Below are 16,992 nucleotides of genomic sequence, written 5' to 3'. Positions count from 1 at the left end.
TTGAACGTCTGTATCATATCACCCCTGTTTCTCCTTTCCTCCAGAGTATACATGTTTAGTTCAGCAAGTCTCTCCTCATACGTCTTGTAACGCAAATCCCATACCATTCTCGTAGCTTTTCTTTGCACCGCTTCAATTCTTTTTACATCCTTAACAAGATATGGCCTCCAAAACTGAACACAATACTCCAGGTGGGGCCTCACCAACGACTTATACAGGGGCATCAACACCCCCTTTCTTCTGTATTGAATTGGCATATTATTTCTTTTCTGATACATGTTTCATTTACAATTTTTATTATTATTCTCGTCATTTGCTTTTTTTTGTATATCTTTTTATATGGTTTTAATACTTGAGGAAGGTGCGTGGAGTGCCGAAACACAGCTGTGTTGAGTCATTCCTGTTTTTTTCTTACAATAAAGACTTGATTTTCATCACACTTCTCCTCCGGTACTTGAGAAGAGCCTACTCTTCCAACTCCTTGCTTTTGCAACTGCATGGTTTTACAATGCTGATTTTGAAGGCACCATATATAGAATTTCCCCCAATACACAACAAAACATTTTAATAGACAGCACAGGGTGAGAGCAAGGATGGAACATATAAGACAGAGTAACAGGAGTAAGAAAATAAGGGACTAATTTAAAGAAAGTTGCACATGAGGTCAGAAAGTGCTTGAATTTTATCTTAGATAGGGTAGGAGAGAATAAATATGTCCTGCTACAATATGTACAGCCAGTGTCACTGCTCATGTATGTGACTAGCAAGTTAGTTACCTCTTCCATTAAAGGCCTGGTTGAACAGCCAACTATTCTATAAAATGCGCTTAAGAATATTCAGAACGCCCTGATGCACCTAGGCCCCTGCCATGTTAATGCTGTCTTTGCATTTGCACACAAGAGAAGTTAAGCACATAAGTCTGTTATGCACACGATGGCAAATTAGCACCAATTGTTAACATCAATTATTTATTTATTTGTTACATTTATATCCCACATTTCCCCAACTTATTTGCAGGCTCAATGTGGCTTAAAAGGTACCGAGGGGCATTTGCCATTTCGGTTGATAACAAATACAAGATTGTGTTGTGCTCAAATGAGGTAGAAGTGAATCAGGCATCATGGGGTTGAGGGGTAGAGGATAGTAAATTGTCCAGTACGATCATTGATTATGTTGTGTTGCTGGGTGTGGGGATTTAAGTTGGATCGGTGGGATAAGCTTTTTTGAAGAGGTGAGTTTTGAATAATTTCCTGACGTTTAGGTGATCATGTATTGTTTTCACTGCATACAGGAGTCTATTCCATAGTTGTGCGCTTATGTAGGAGAAGCTAGATGCTTAGGATGTTTTGTATTTTAGCTTTTTGCAGTTTGGATAATGTAGGCTTAGGTATGATCGTGCTGGTCCGAGTCTGTTTCTAGTTGGCAGATCTATAAGGTCTGTATTGCCAATTTAGTGCCAATTAGTTAATTAGATTACATGCGTAATTGGCCCTATTCTAGAGCTGTGCGTTATATATAGAATTTGCGGGTTAATGCATAGCTGGACATTCTGTGCCAAGACTGGACCCTTTTTGCACTAAAACACAGTCCCTGACTATAAGAACCTAGACAGCATCATTTTTACCAACAAAACATTTTTATAGACATGTCCTTTATTTTAACCGACAGAGGTTGCATTCTTTTATGTGTGAGCAGGTGAAATGTTACAAAGAATAAAGGCGCTCATTTGTCAGTTCAGTTCAAGCTGCGGACTGTCCTGAAAGTAACAAGAATATCAGAGCAGCAGCTCTATTCGGTGACTTTGGGCCCCAGTTCATCATATCATGTCACGCGAGTCCTGTGAAAATCAACAGCCTTATTAAGGAGACTGCTTATCAACAAATGTGTCAGACAGGAATACTATCTAATGGAAGAAACTATTTTTAGTAAGGTTCCAGTGGGAAGTTTTGCATTCTGTATACAACTGATGCTGAGAGACGTCCTCCCTGCCATTCTGACCAAAATCTGAGAGCTTTAACTTGCAAGGATTTTAAAAATAAATTCACCCCGAGGGCTTTCCAAGCTTAAAACAAAAGGTCAGCAAAGGAATATATATGTATGCTCTCAGTCATCATATTTTAGGTTACTGGCAGGTCCTTTTGAGGATAACAGAAACAGAGCAGCTGGACAGAGAGAAAGAGAGAGGGGGAGAGAGAGAGAGAGGGAGGGAGAAGGGGGGAGAGATAGTGTGAGAGTGAGGGGGGGGGGAGAGAGAGAGAGAGAGAACTCTCTGCTTGTTTTTATTAACATTTTATTAAGCACAAAGCTACATGTTACCAGCATTGCACTTTCAGACACACACTACACCCCTCTTGGTGGTAAATCTGATGTTTTCATAGAAACCTTGCCATTTACATGTAGATATTACTGGCATCAAAATTAGTCCTCCAACGAGGACCCAAAATCTGGCTGAGGGGTCAATACAATATAATGCACTATGCTTAGTGAGTAGCTTAGTGTCTGCCAAAAGCTTTGGGTAGACATCAATCATTGCACCACCCATTTAAATCCCAAGGTAATGCTACCTAGTACAGATGCAGAGAAGGGTAAAGAGGACCAGAAGGCTGAGCACAATGACTGGGCTTTAATGCAAGATCTGAGGAGGAGCAAAAGACAAGCTCATTCTTCTGCAGTCACTCTTACTAAGGATTTCATGCCTGTTCTTTCTTTTACTGTGAGTATATACACCTACAACTTTTTTTCTGACTTACATAAGGAGCATGGATCAATCAATCAATCAGAGCTGAGGGGAAGAGTGCTGGATCAAAGAATAAAGTGCTGGACTGCTGACAGATTGTATTGCAAAAATTCTATCAGCACTGCGAGTTGCACGTGCATGTGGGCTGGAATACTATTCTGTGAATAAATATTGGTATAGCAAAAATTGTATGCCCAGAATAGCATTGCAGTACATGCATGGATGTGTGCGATTCAACTTAGTGTGTCATAAGTACATAAGTAATGCCACACTGGGAAAAGACCAAGGGTCCATCGAGCCCAGCATCTTGTCCACGACAGCGGCCAATCCAGGCCAAGGGCACCTGGCAAGCTTCCCAAACGTACAAACATTCTATACATGTTATTCCTGGGATTTTGGATTTTTCCAAGTCCGTTTAGTAGCGGTTTATGGACTTGTCCTTTAGGAAACCGTCTAACCCCTTTTTAAACTCTGCTAAGCTAACCGCCTTCACCACATTTTCCGATACAATTTTTTTTGTATGCAGGATATAGCTGTTGCTAGCACAGAGCAGTGTGCTCTGTTAGTGCATGGCTGTAGCACAAGATTACCACACAACCTTTGACTTAGCAATGCAGAAGTATCAGAAAGTTATGAGCAGTGAAACCAGTCCTCAACACTCCAACCTGTTTGTTAATGTCTCAGACTCACTGTAACACCATAGATCCAGTTGGCCCTTACATTCCGTCCCCCTGTTAAGGATGCATTACAGCTGCCAACCCCAGAGTTGCAATTCCCTCAAAAGGCATCTTATCTAGGATAGTTTTGGGGTTTTTTCTTTGTCTTTCTCCTTGATACTCCATCTTCTTGGGTACATGAGCGTACAATACCCTCTCTTGATTGCCTACAACACATCACCTTTCTCATGTCTAACCATAAAGCTCTTCAATAGTCTAAATAGTCCAACGTTCTTTAACAGCATTTGAATGGTCCAATTTGGACTCCTTTATTTCTATTCTTTTTTTTTTCTTCTCTTTGACTACTTATCTATTTAAATATTGTATTTGTATTACTGCTGGATTGGCAAAAGCCTTTCAGTCTATTGTAAGCCACTTTGGGCCTGCATCCTGTGGGAAAAGGTGGGGTAAAAATGCAATAAATAAATAATAATAAATAAATAGCCAGCAATACTAGCTTGATCATTGACCAAACATTGGACCTCCTACTGCAGGTCCCCTTCATACCTGCCAGATGATCTGGCTACATGAACAGTATTTTTCCTAGGCCATTGAGTTATTACAGTACATGCAGGCTGCCAGACAGATCTAGCTATTGGTCCAGTTCTATCACCAAAGCCTAATCTAAATGGTTACCATTAATAGTAAGACTCCTAGGTGCCTTGGGGAGCTGGCCAACAGACCCAGCTACGTGAACACCTGTGCATTCACTAGAGTTTTGAGTTATTACCAGGGCAGTTGCAAGAAAAGTTGGTACCCCAGGAAAGGGTTGTTTAGATACCCCCTTCCTCTTCAGATTGCATGCTTGCATATTGACTCAAAAGAGTAGTTGATGCACCTCCCCCCAAAGCATGGCACTCCATATGGTCATTCTTCTTGCCCATCCCTTGCAACAGCATTGGTTATTACACTACTAGAAGCCTGACAGACCCCACATCTGGCACCCGTTACCCAATTCTCTAATCTGGTATGATCCTTGATTCTTCCAACCTGCTGGACTTAAGATGTATCAAAGGCTGTATTAATTTTCACACAACAGAAGTGAGATTAATGAGCCTGTAATTTCCAACCTCCTCCTTCCTCCCTTTTACCATTTTTATAATGAGGAACCAAAGATCTATTGAATAGGACATCCTACGGACCTGCTAGAACCTTTCTGAACTCTCTTAATATCCTATGATGTATCCTATCCAGTTTCATAGCTTTGTCCACTCTCAGATTTTATAGTTCCACACTAAAATTCCCATTTCTTATATCACTTAGTATATCAACAGAGTGAAATTTTGACGACTGACTTTATCACCCACAAGTTTCAAAACTTTGGATTATTTCAACCAATATTTTCTGTGGGCTGCTACTTGCCCAATGCATGGTATCTTATTTTCAGTGTAATTACTTTCCCCAATGAGGTTTCAGTACCCTGGATTTCTCTTTCCTGGCCAGGTTTCAGGGCCTGGATTCAATAATTACAATTAGTCTCACCAGAGATGATATCCTGTCATGTCTTTCCTCTCTAATTGCTCATGTAAAGGTCAGGATTATTTCTTTCACTTATGGGAATTCAGACCTGTTTTGCTTGAAGGACTCAAGTTAGCTACATTTCCAACTAATTTTGAGTTAAGGAGAGCTTTCTTGGGGTGAAATATGGGAAAGCCACAAACTCCCAGTTTCTACAGGGTCAATGGTTTTTCTAGATATGGGGAAGCCAAGGACTTCCAATTTCTATGGAGCCAAGGGCTTTCTTTGATAAAGCTTCCATGGGGTCAATGCTTTCCTAGTTACAGAAAAGCCAAGGGCTCCCAGTTTCTATGGAGCCAAGGGCTTTCCTGGACAAAGGGAAGCTAAGGACTTCCAGATTCTATGGGGCCATGGACTTTTCTAGTAGTCATGTAGAAGAGTTTTGTGGCCAGAAAATGCTCCAGCATGATTTTAAAAATGCTGCACCCACCTAGAATTTCCAAAGTAGGCAGGTACAAAGAAGCCAAAGTCACAACTAACCTTTGTTATCAAGGTGTGTGTGTTCTAAGGACAGGACAATGTTTCAAAAGTAGGCTACTATTGTCAAGTAATTTATAAATAATTTTACAGTTAAGGCATTAAATTTTTTTACTCACTATAATAAACAGGTTCAAAATAATTTATCTTTTTTTATATATGCACTTTAAAATGCTATAAATATTATAAAGTGTTTTAAATGTGCTCAGACCATACCGTTTACGTGTCATGAATTAACATATACCTCCTTTAGGTTCAAACAAATGTTGTATTGTATGTTCTATTATCTATGTATCGGATAGTAATATGGAATGCACCAGGCGGAGGTTTGAGCTCAAGCCTAACAGTATTTAATATGAGTAGTTTATGACCTATACATATTTATTATAGATATATGCATACACTGGTGATAAAGATCTACTTGGGCTCAGCTGTATGTACATACACAAATATTAGGAGGTGGAACATCGTATGTGCAATGATGGTTCCATTGTGACACCACCACATATTCCTCTTGGGGATATAATGGGTGTAAACGGTATGGTCTGAGCACATTTAAAACACTTTATAATATTTATAGCATTTTAAAGTGCATATATAAAAAAAAGATAAATTATTTTGAACCCAAGTTTATTATAGTGAGTTTATGGTTTAACTTGGTTTGTTGGATTTGTTCTTCCTGATTTTTTGTAATTTATTAAAATTTTTTAGCCACTGTCCCAAAATTCCTCTGCATATCTGTGAACCAGGTCACAAATCTGATTTCAAACTCTGAGTTGCCTTTGCAGTATGTATGATGTCTTTTATGTTGACATATAGCCATTAGGAACTATTTGGGTCCAGGGAATATGAGTTCATATGTAGAAATAAGTAAAACCAATAATGATCCATGTTTATGAATTCAACTCCACCTTAAGTAGCTTTACTCATTCTCTGCCCTCCCTGGCAAGGACCCAACCCAAACTCTGTGATCTTGTTCTCCCCTTCACTATAGTGTCAGCTTTTCATCTTTCTGTAATTCATGTATTTTCTTCCAGCCTAGAGACAACTTACCCTATGTGAGCTCCAGGGCAAGTCCATTCACTGCCCCCATACCTTCTGTTTGGCTGTGACATCTCCAATTAGGAGACATTTAAGCATTTTACTCATTAACTTAATATATATTAAGTTAATGAGCAACATACACACACACACACACACACATATACCTATAAATAAACTCTTCAGGCAGAAATATCAGCGCTCCTAAGGTTTTAAACTTAGCTTTCTTTCCTCAAGCGTGAAAGAAAGTTAAAAGATAGTCCAAACTAGAGCATTATGGATTCCCTGCAACTAAGATCAGGGACTATTATGAAGGACAGCCTTGAAAACAATCCCCTGTAAACCCTTCATCTCTGACAAGAGATTCTCTCGTCAGCAGCCAAGAGTTTCAGCATCAATGTTTCAAACTGGAGCAGAAGCATAAACCAGAGGTTGCCACCCATACCAGAGCTGCTTCCTTCTGTATGGTGCATTTTCCAGAGTTACAGAGTCACTTATTTTTAAAGCAGCTCTCTTGCTATTAGCCAAGCAGATTTTGAATAAATAGCATAATAACCTCCTAGTATATGTACCGTTTGGAAAATTCGACTTTCCCCTCTTCTGATCTCAAACTTCCCGTGTACTTAGGTAGCACCAACCAGTGAAAATAGGAAGCACGGGAAATTTGTGCCTGTCTTTTCCTCAATCCCATTTCCCCAACATCCCAGAATAGTGCTGGAAGACTCACCTCGAAGGTTAGTCTCTCCTGCTTCTGCATAGTACTTTTTGGTGACAAGTTCTTTGCAAAGGGAGATTCCCCTGCCAGCCTTTCCCTTGTGCACATCTGGACTCCCAAGTTGAGGGATACAGGTTTCCGGAGAGTGATGAGCACACGAGAGCCTTCTAAGATGCTCTGCCTCTCTCTTGCCTGGATACTTGTACAGCTCTGGTTCCCTCCTGCTCCCACCCCTCTCTTCACCTTCCTGCTTTCTGGCTGGCTCAGTCTCAGCATAAGAAGGGGGAGGAGGAGATCACTCCTTGGATTAACCCTTAATGTTCCTACACCTACCATTTGATTAATAGAAGCAGCAACATGCATGCTATCTTTTCAGTGTGTACCTGCAGATGGGTCTTTTGAATACAGTGGCAGCTCATTTCTGATGCGATGAGGGGATTCTGAGTTCTCTTTACGCTTACACTTTCCTGCTAAGACTTCATATCTTCTATTCTAGCAGAATTTCTGGATCCAACAATGGTAGTGCTTTGGGAAAGCTGGGTGGAGTTTCCCCCCTCTTTCTGGGCTTACTAATACATTTGAGGAAGTCTCCTTTCTTACCCACCCCAGAGAAAAAGAGCTATCGCTTGTCTAATGCACTGGCTCTCTTATCACTCTGAGGGCTGCACAAATTGATTACCCCTGGGTTTGCTAATGCAGAAGATGGCATTGCTGTGGAAGACAGGGAATCCCGTGGGTAAATTGGAGTCTTTTAATTGTGTGTGCACTCATTAAAAATCACTTAAAAACTGTCACTATCCACATCTTTTCCCTTTTTTAAATGACTTTATTCACCAGTGGGACAAGTGTCTGCATGCACATGTGAACATGCATACAATGTTATCTGTTTCTGAAGGAAATCCCAAAACCTCACAATGCACTCCGTTAATGTAACAGCCGCATCTTTTGACAGAGCTATGACACATAAAGATCGATACACTTATCTGTGCTACAGCCACGTAGAAGTGTGAATTCACATCTATATTTACATCGGTAGTAATTCTTTATAGAAAGAAAAATATCTTTGCACGGTTGTCCTTGCCTAGGATCACTTGCTTTCTCAGTGAACGTGTAAACACTGTAAAAATATACATTTCCTGGCACATGGTAGCATTGTAAGTTTCTCTGTGATAATGAATCTGCTTCCATGTGAATACGTGTGCATACCGGTTAAAATGAACAGGTCTTGTGATGTAGGCGTTTCACGTGTGCATCCAAAGGAAAGGGCAGCTGGCTTTTTTGAGAGTCCAATCTATTTAAAACTTCCTGAGGGTCCAATCTATTTACAAATGGATCCTTAGAAAGTTCTAAATAGATTGTCCCCTCAAGAAGTTCTAAATACTGTACAAATGGACCCTCAGGAAGGTCTACAGTATTTAGAACTTCTTGAGGGGCCAATTTATTTAGAACTCGCTGAGGGTCCATTTGTACAGTATTTAGAATTTCCTAAGGATCCAATTTATTTACAACAGTGGGAAATCTTGCTGAATTGAAAATCATAAAGGGGATGGGATGACTTCCCTACGAGGAAAGGCTAAAGTGTCTAGGGCTCTTCAGCCTGGAGAAAAGGCGGCTGAGGGGAGATATGAGAGGTCTATAAAATAATGAGTGGAGTTGAACGGGTAGATGTGAAGCGTCTGTTTACGCTTTCCAAAAATACTAGGACTAGGGGGCATGCGATGAAGCTACAATGTAGTAAATTTAAAATGAATCGGAGAAAATCTTTCTTCACTCAACGTGTAATTAAACTCTGGAATCCATTGCCAGAGAATGTGGTAAAGGCGGTTAGCTTAGCGGAGTTTAAAAAAGGTTTGGACGGCTTCCTAAAGGAAGAGTCCATAGACCGTTATTAAATGGACTTGGGGAAAATCCACTATTTCTGGGATAAGCAGTATAAAATGTTTTGTACATTTTTGGAATCTTGCCAGGTATTTGTGACCTGGATTGGCCACTGTTGGAAACAGGATGCTGGGCTCGATGGACCTTTGGTCTTTCCCAGTATGGCAATACTTATGTACTTCCTTTCACACGTCTAGAGCACCTTTATTAGGGAGAAGGGGCCTGATGGTTAGAAAAATGGGGTGAGAACCAGGACTGAAATCTACTTCTGCCCTGTGACCTAGGGCATGTCATTGTAGGGCTAAGTCATATGTGTGTGTGTAACTTCATAAAATATGTGTGACTGCATGTATTTAAGGCCTTGTTTTACCCGTGATTTCTGCAGGATGTGTGCCAGTCATCTGTGTCTTTAGAAAATAGGCTGCAAGTAAGCACCGTTTTGCCCCCTCAATCCAGGCGACCAGTTATAATATTACCCTCTGTCTCCTGTTCCTAATCTCTTTGGGGCTGGAGTTATTTAAATACATACCAATATTTAAAAAAACATTCAACACAAAATAAAATATACAGTGTAAAGCTGCCTCCCCCACACACTATAATACAAAATAAACATCACTCCTTCAACATCCAAGTTTTAATTTTGTGTGCTTGTTAGATATTCCATCACTATTATGCTTACATCATATTATATCTCTGTTATCTGAATTTCATGTGTGCATTTTTGATCCTGTTCCACAGTGGTCCTATTATTAGGTTTCAATTTGCTGTTTTCAGGTTTTCCTCTTTCATTGTATTTGTTTATACTTGTTCATTTTACTAATGTTATGCTGTTATCAAAATTGTAAGTTTGATGTTAAAACTGTACCTGCTGTACACTGCCTTGGGTGAATCTTCTTCATAAAGGAAATTAATAAATCCAAATAAATAAATATTAATCAAAGCAGTACTATAAAAAATAAGTATCATTATTATTAAACAGTGCCTCAGTGCTTGGGGCTGCTGTATCTCTTATTACTAACCAAAACGGAGGACACGAGCCTGTAGTTAACCCACTCCAGAGTAGACATCACCCAGGCATCTCCAGAATACTTTTTCTTCATGCTCACCTACCATTTCCTTCCAGAATAAATACACAACAGAATGAAAACCCCAAGTTAGTATAACCAGGGGCGTAGCCAGACTTCGGCGGGAGGGGGTCCAGAGCCAGAGGTGAGGGGGCACATTTTAGCCACCACCCCTCCCCCATCCTTTTCGACCCCCCTCCCGCCACTGCCAACACTCCCCTGCCACCGCTAGGTACCTTTGCTGTCGCACCGGAGACCAGTGCTGAAGAGGACTTCGGCTGGTGGGGGTTGGGGACTCCCGCCAGCAAAGGTACCTGATGGCGGCAGGAGGGGGGGGTGAAAGCAGGGGGGCTAAATCTGCGGGGGCCCATGCCCCCGTGGCCCCACCTAGCTACGCCCCTGAGTATAACACAATACTGGTACAAATCTGCATTCACAACTACTAATCCAGTGACTCTGAATAAGATGGGCATCATAGGTTGTCTCTACTATAGGAACTCAGATTTTCTAATAAAGTATTTCATTCTTGTGTAATTCAGAATTCTTAAAAAAAGCAAACAAATGTCTCTTGCCTTTATTAAACTGGAGATTAAGATATTAAAATCAGGTGGCAATGAGCAGTATAAAGAACATGGGGGCTGAACATTTCACAGAACGACTAAATAGGTGCTTGGAGTGGAATAAAAACCAGGGCAGGAAAGTCACATTGAAGCATTTCCCTACCACTGGTTTAATTTCTTTGTTACAAATTCCTGTTGCCGTTTATCCAATATTTTTTAATATTGTGGCGCCCTCTACTGTATCGCTGAAACTCTTTAATCCAGGGTCCTTCTCCTCTCTTCAGTCACTGCCAGGATGGGCTCCTTGGGTAGCCCTGTACTGACATCAACAGCATTTCAAAAACTTGTAGGCTGGCACAAGATCAACCTGTGTGTTTGGAAAACATGTGCAATATCATGTTTTCCGTAAAAGTGGGCTGTTAGTAACTGGAGGTTTTTTTTTGTGGGGGAGAGGTTCCTGCCACCCAAATTTTAGCACTTTAGGCAAAAACCCAGTTCACCTGCAGGAAAAAAGGGCCCTAGGGTGCAGTTGACAGACCAGGAAAAGCAGACAGTTGGGGAAGTGTCAGGTGATTGCTCTTTTATTCAAACAAGAACATAAAATGCTCCATGTTGGGTCAGAACAATAGTCCATCAAAGCCTGGACAGAGCCAAAACTTGTTTCCCCCCCTCCCCCGGCTACATCCACTAACCTACCTTCATAGCCATGTTGCAAGAAGGAACTCCAGTGCAAGACTCCAGTCTCGTATGTTACCTCCTGCAGTGAGTGGTGCTGCTCAATGCCTGTGTCTGAGCCCCACTGTCTCCTGCCCATCAGCTCCTGATCTCTCCTCTTTTTGCCCCTGCTCTGGCTCCCGATCTTTCTTCTCCGCTCCTGGATCTCTGCTACTCCCTTTCCTTACTCCTTGCCCCTTACTGTTAACCAAGTCTTGCAAAGTTCATTGTGCCGAGCAGCCCTACCTTCTAGAGCATATCTCAGTCCCCTGTGCAAAAAGGTGGCTATGATTTATGACCTTATCAACTCTAATTTCTCTGCAATGTACTACTTCTCTAAAACCTGGTTTCATGAGAGGAAAGCGGCACTAGATGGCATCAGAACATGAGTTTCCTCCTGGAGTCCACTGGTGCTGACCCTGCCCTTCTCCTCTTGCCAGGGCTGGCAGAACAGATCAGCATGGTACTCTCGGCAGATTTTGGTATCCTTCAAACGTCAGCCCCCTCCCCCATCCTTACCCCACTTTACTCTATTGCACCAGCCCTTCATCAAAGACAGCATCCTGCCTGGCAGTGGCCCATGTGGGTGATTTGGAAAAGCCCAGATCCAGGTGGCAACAATCCACATGCCTTCCTTAAATGATTTAGAAGGTAATTCTACCAACTGGTGCCTCGAAGTATGCACCACTTATACTCATCCTACATGCCAACAACTAATAGCAATGAAGATGGCCCCTTGGACTCAGAACCTGTAAGGCCACTCTCGCAATACAAGGACCATTGCTGTCGCTCCTCCTTCAGGGCTGGGAACTGTTACAGGGTGCTGGTGTAAACAGAAGTGGATCAATCAAGGTGTAGTGTACGACTTTATTCTAAAAAAACGCCCAACACAGACTATGTTTCGCCCACTAGGGCTGTGACAGGGGCTCTTAGCAGGCTGAAGACATCTGATCTGGTCCCCGTTTCATGCTTTTGAAAAACAGAGCATCACCTTGATCATCCGCTTGTTTGCTTCCACGTTGGAGTTTGCGGATCGTCTGCCTTCTTGTTTTACAGGGTGCTGGTGTGACAGGTCATGAACTGCAGTACCAGGGAGGAAAACCTGAGTTTGGAAGTAGGCTCAGCGCTCTTAGACATATGTGTGGGCAAAAGCCTAGAAAAACCAGTGCAATTTTTCTAGCAAAAAAGGTGCCGGTACTCAAATGCCAGGCCACCCTTCAGGGGTGGGGTGATCACTGAGGGACTCACCCCACAATAGCCAGGCCCCCTGCAACCAGTCACAGAATCTGTGACATGGCAGAATTGGTGTGTAGAGCCTGAGCTCTTTCATTAAAACTTGTGGTCCATGGGTTAATTTTAGCAGACACTGGAAAAGGTGCCGGTACTCAGTACCCCCCCGAGTACCCCCTCAAAAAAAGCCCTGAGAAAAACACACACTGCATTAGGGATACAGTCTCACTGGAAACTGCCAGCCAACGCTGCCACAGGATGCGGGTTTAAAAATCAGAAGATAATATCTATGGTTATACAGTTTTTGGTTTTTTTAACACAGATGCCACTAATGCAAAAGAGAGCTCCTGTCTGTGCACAGGGCTCTGTAAGAAAAGCTTTAAATCACATTAATTGCTTTCACATACGACACAGCAGTGGTTGCACAGCCTGCAGCTCAGCCTCTTCACCTAATGCATATCAAAGAATTGAAGGAGCTCCTAAGAGCTGGTAGGCAGCAAACCAGAAGTGTGTGTTTTGAATTAAGCTCCTTTTAAATTACAATTGCAACTATATGTGCTGTTTATTTATTTGTAATGATATTTGTATTCCACATCCCAGAGTTCATAAAACAGGCTTATTTAACATGACTAAGGTAGGAATACATGCCTATTATTAAATTGGATTCCAAGCAGAGCAGATCCCTGGAATTCCATTACCAAATTGTTTCACTTTTAAAAACTTTTTTTTTTTTAATAACAACTCATTTAAGAAGATCATTATTATACCGCATATGACCCAGTGCTCATAACTGGGAAGGTTGGATTTGATTCCCAGCTCATGCTTGCTTCTCCATTCTACCCAAGGTTGAGGGCCCTAAAGGGAAAATTAAAACCAAGAAAATCCAGCAATTGGAGGGGGGGGGGGGGGGGCAGAGGAACTCAAGCCTTGCAGTGGGTGGACATGTCTAGAGCTTCCCCATGGCCCTACTGAAGTAGAATTGATGCCACAAGTTTTGCCCTTAATTTTCAGTGGTCCAAGTGCTACTTAGAGAACATGAGGGATGTCAACTGGAAAAAAACATAAGGCTGTGATTGCAATCTCACTTAGAACTAAAATGGTGAAACACGATCCTCCTTCCCCAGAGAAAATGGCTAGAAGTAAAAAGAAGAGATACAGCTGGAGCCAGGACTGGCAGAAATCGAGAGTAGAGCAGATGAAATCACAGAATCACAACACCGTTAGATAAATACAATCAGAGGTGCAGAACCTGATCACTTAGAACATCAAGAGAAAGTGGAAGTGATGGAGACAGCTGAACCTGGAAGACGTTTGGTAGGAAAGACTCCAGAAAATGCAGCAAAATTGATGTTCTATGGTTGAGGACTTAGCAAACAGGCAAGGAAAAAGTAACATCTGTATATTAACACTGCCAGAAGGAAGGGAAGGGATTTGGATTTAGCTCGTAACTTTTTCTGTTGTAGCTCAAAGTCACTACGACCTTCCCTGTTCCCAGAGGGCTCACAATACTAAGTTTGTCCTTGAGGCAATGGAGGATGAAGTGATTTGCCCAAGATCACAAGGAGCCACAGTGTGATTTGAACTGAATTTTCCTGGTTCTCAGCCCACTGCTCTAACCTGTAGACTACTTCTCCACCCCGTTACCTTCTTAGAGAAGGTACCTGTACGGACTATTGATAAGATCGTGGAACTCAAGTGGGTCCATCAGGTTCTGTCTAGGCATGCACTTGCTCCAGACCCCCACACCCTGTAGTGGTGAAATTGCTGTATTAACTGCAAGTAACAGAAATTCTCACATTTAGCAAGACTAAGTCTCCTCTTCTAGTCAATAGAATCAAAATTAAGATTGTGTTTGACTTGGCCAGGATGACAGCAGAAAGGAAGAAATGATTTTTGGTGCTATAACAATTAAAGACATAAGACCATACAGGTTATAATACCCAAACCCGGAGGAAGGTGGCTCACTGGAGTATTACCAAAACCTAAGAGGACCCAGATGAGCTGCAGTGCTACGGATGACAGAATTGTTGGGAGGGTCCTCCCACAGCAGCGCTTGAAGGCTAGAGAGTGATAATGTTCTTTAGCTGGTTATCTAAGGCTCCAGTAGGACATGTACTACCTTGTTTGAAGCCAAGGAACAGACAAAGAGATGGTGTAGAGTTGATATGGCTAAGTATTAGTTATATGGACAAAACAAATTGACTGCTTGCATTATGCTGGATGAGACAGAATGTGTGGCAGAAGATGAAAGCATATGATGGCCCACTGCAGAGAGCCACCATGAGGGCAAGGAAACCCATACAGACCTGGTTGACGTTTCTCATTATTATGTATGCATGTGGATGTTTTGTGTTGTTTGGTGGAAGTGAGGAGTGTGTGTAGAGTATGCTGACAGTATTTAGAATCTTCTTGTTGTACACTGAATATGGTTAATTTCAAAATACTGTCGAAATTGAATGGCTTAAACCGCCCTATCCAAAGTAAGAAGGCGCTAAGATATCTGATAGAGTTCTCCTCCATGAGATGCAGCTCCACTTTCACAAGTCCTGTACATTTAAAGCAGTCCTCTAGGCATACCCAGCAAATCAGGTTTTCAGGATATCCACAAGGAATATACATGAGCTAGATTTGCATACCAAGGAAGCAAGCAGTGTATGGAAATCTCTCTCGTGCATATTCCTTGTGAATATCCTGAAAACTTGACTGGCTGAGTGTGACCCGAGGATTGGGTTGACAACACCCAGTTGGAAGGGTATTGCTTTGAAATAAGCGCATTTTCTGCAGAAGCAGCTGTTCTGCTGGTCAAGTCCTTGAGTGCTGAGATCTTATGTCAAAGATCTGATACCGAAGGATGATGGGTCCTACTAATATTAGTAGTAAGTGGGAATAAAATATGAGTACTCAATATCTATGTGCCAAACAGAGCTACAGCAACCCCTTTCAACTCTTCTTCTTTAAACCAATGACATACCCTTAATCATGGGAGGGGATTCAACACCCCACCCCGCTCAACAGTTTGTCAGGTAGGTAATCTAAGGGTAGGGTAGTTAAATATATGGCAGCACAGAAGACTGACACTCTGCAGTGTCCACAGGTTATGTGATGTGTGAAGGATCTTATACCCACTGACTAAAGATTATATGTTCTATTTCAGCCCCACATCAAACATGTTCCCCCACACTGACTTTTTTGGGAGGGGTCTCTACAACATTATTGCCACTGTTTCATGACTCCTAAATTCTAACTAAAACCATAAATACACTAATCTCAAAGTTTCTATGGCAGAATAAAGTACAAAGAATAGAATTATGTACTATTTATTTTTTTATTTGTTGCATTTGTATCCCACATTTTCCCACCTATTTGCAGGCTCAATGTGGCTTACATTATGCCGTAGTGGCGATCGCCATTATCGGAATGAGAAATACAGAGTGGTATTGCATTTAAGTTCATAAGTGACAGAGTACTTTAAGCAGTCAAGTATCAAGGGTTCAGTTTTGTCCAGTTCTGGTATTCTGGTATAAGTTTCGTTATCTGGAATTTAGGATAGATCATTGTGGTATGCCTTTTTGAACAGGTTGGTTTTTTAGTGATCAGACTGTTATTTATGACTGTTGGAAGGGGAAATATTGAGAATGTTTGTTTACATATACACTGCATACCCAAAAATTATTGAAGTGGTCCACATCCAGGAACTGGAGGGATTACAATTTTACCAAGCTGCAGCAAAAAAAGGGCCTGCGCTGGCGTCGGCGCGTATTTTTCAGCAGGTAAAAGGGGAAGTCGCTCTTTCCTGCAGGAAATGGCCGTGCGGCAAGTAAAGCACTTGCTGTGCGGCCATTTTGGAGGTGGAGCACTTACCGCCACCCATTGAGGTGGTGTTAAGGGCCCCCACGGTAACCGGGCAGCGTGCGGCACTGCCCGATTAACGCTGGGTACACTCCAGCGCTACAAAAATATATTTATTTTTATAACGCTGGAGTGTACCCAGCGGTAACAGCAGTGCCGTACACTAGGGGTGGGAAGTACCGCTGGGCTGCTGCAGTAGCCCGGCGGTACTTCCTGTTTAGCAAGCCGTAAGCCCACGTTGGGCTTACTGCAGCTTAGGAAAACGGGCCCTAACTTTGCACCTGAGGCAATGGAGGGTACATGACTTGCAGCGAGATTTGAACCAGGCTCCCCTGTTCTCAGCCCACTGCTCTGGGTTAGGTTCCTTGACTTTTACCAGTACCATTTAGCAGAAGGAAATGAAGTGGAACCTGTTGAGTGATACTGGAGACGGAAATGTTTAAACCGCATCCTCCAAACCGTATAATTGGTATTTGCCTCACTAAACCTTTCA

General features: G+C 42.0%; 1 protein-coding gene across 2 annotated transcripts in view; it reads right to left on the bottom strand.

Annotated features, from left to right (window-relative positions):
• Positions 1-7,401, bottom strand: part of KLHDC8B (kelch domain containing 8B) — a 135,888-nt gene extending 128,487 nt beyond the window's left edge. For both annotated transcript variants that reach the window (XM_030207316.1, XM_030207317.1), the window contains exon 1: positions 7,217-7,401. The gene's annotated coding sequence lies outside the window, so the exon portion shown is untranslated. The remainder of the gene's footprint in view (positions 1-7,216) is intronic.
• Between the last annotated feature and the right edge of the window lie 9,591 nt (positions 7,402-16,992).

Source organism: Microcaecilia unicolor, chromosome 6, assembly GCF_901765095.1.
Source record: "Microcaecilia unicolor chromosome 6, aMicUni1.1, whole genome shotgun sequence".
Taxonomy (NCBI): Eukaryota; Metazoa; Chordata; class Amphibia; order Gymnophiona; family Siphonopidae; genus Microcaecilia; species Microcaecilia unicolor.
Note: the sequence above shows the minus strand (reverse complement) of the source record. Positions and strands in the feature narration are given on the sequence as shown.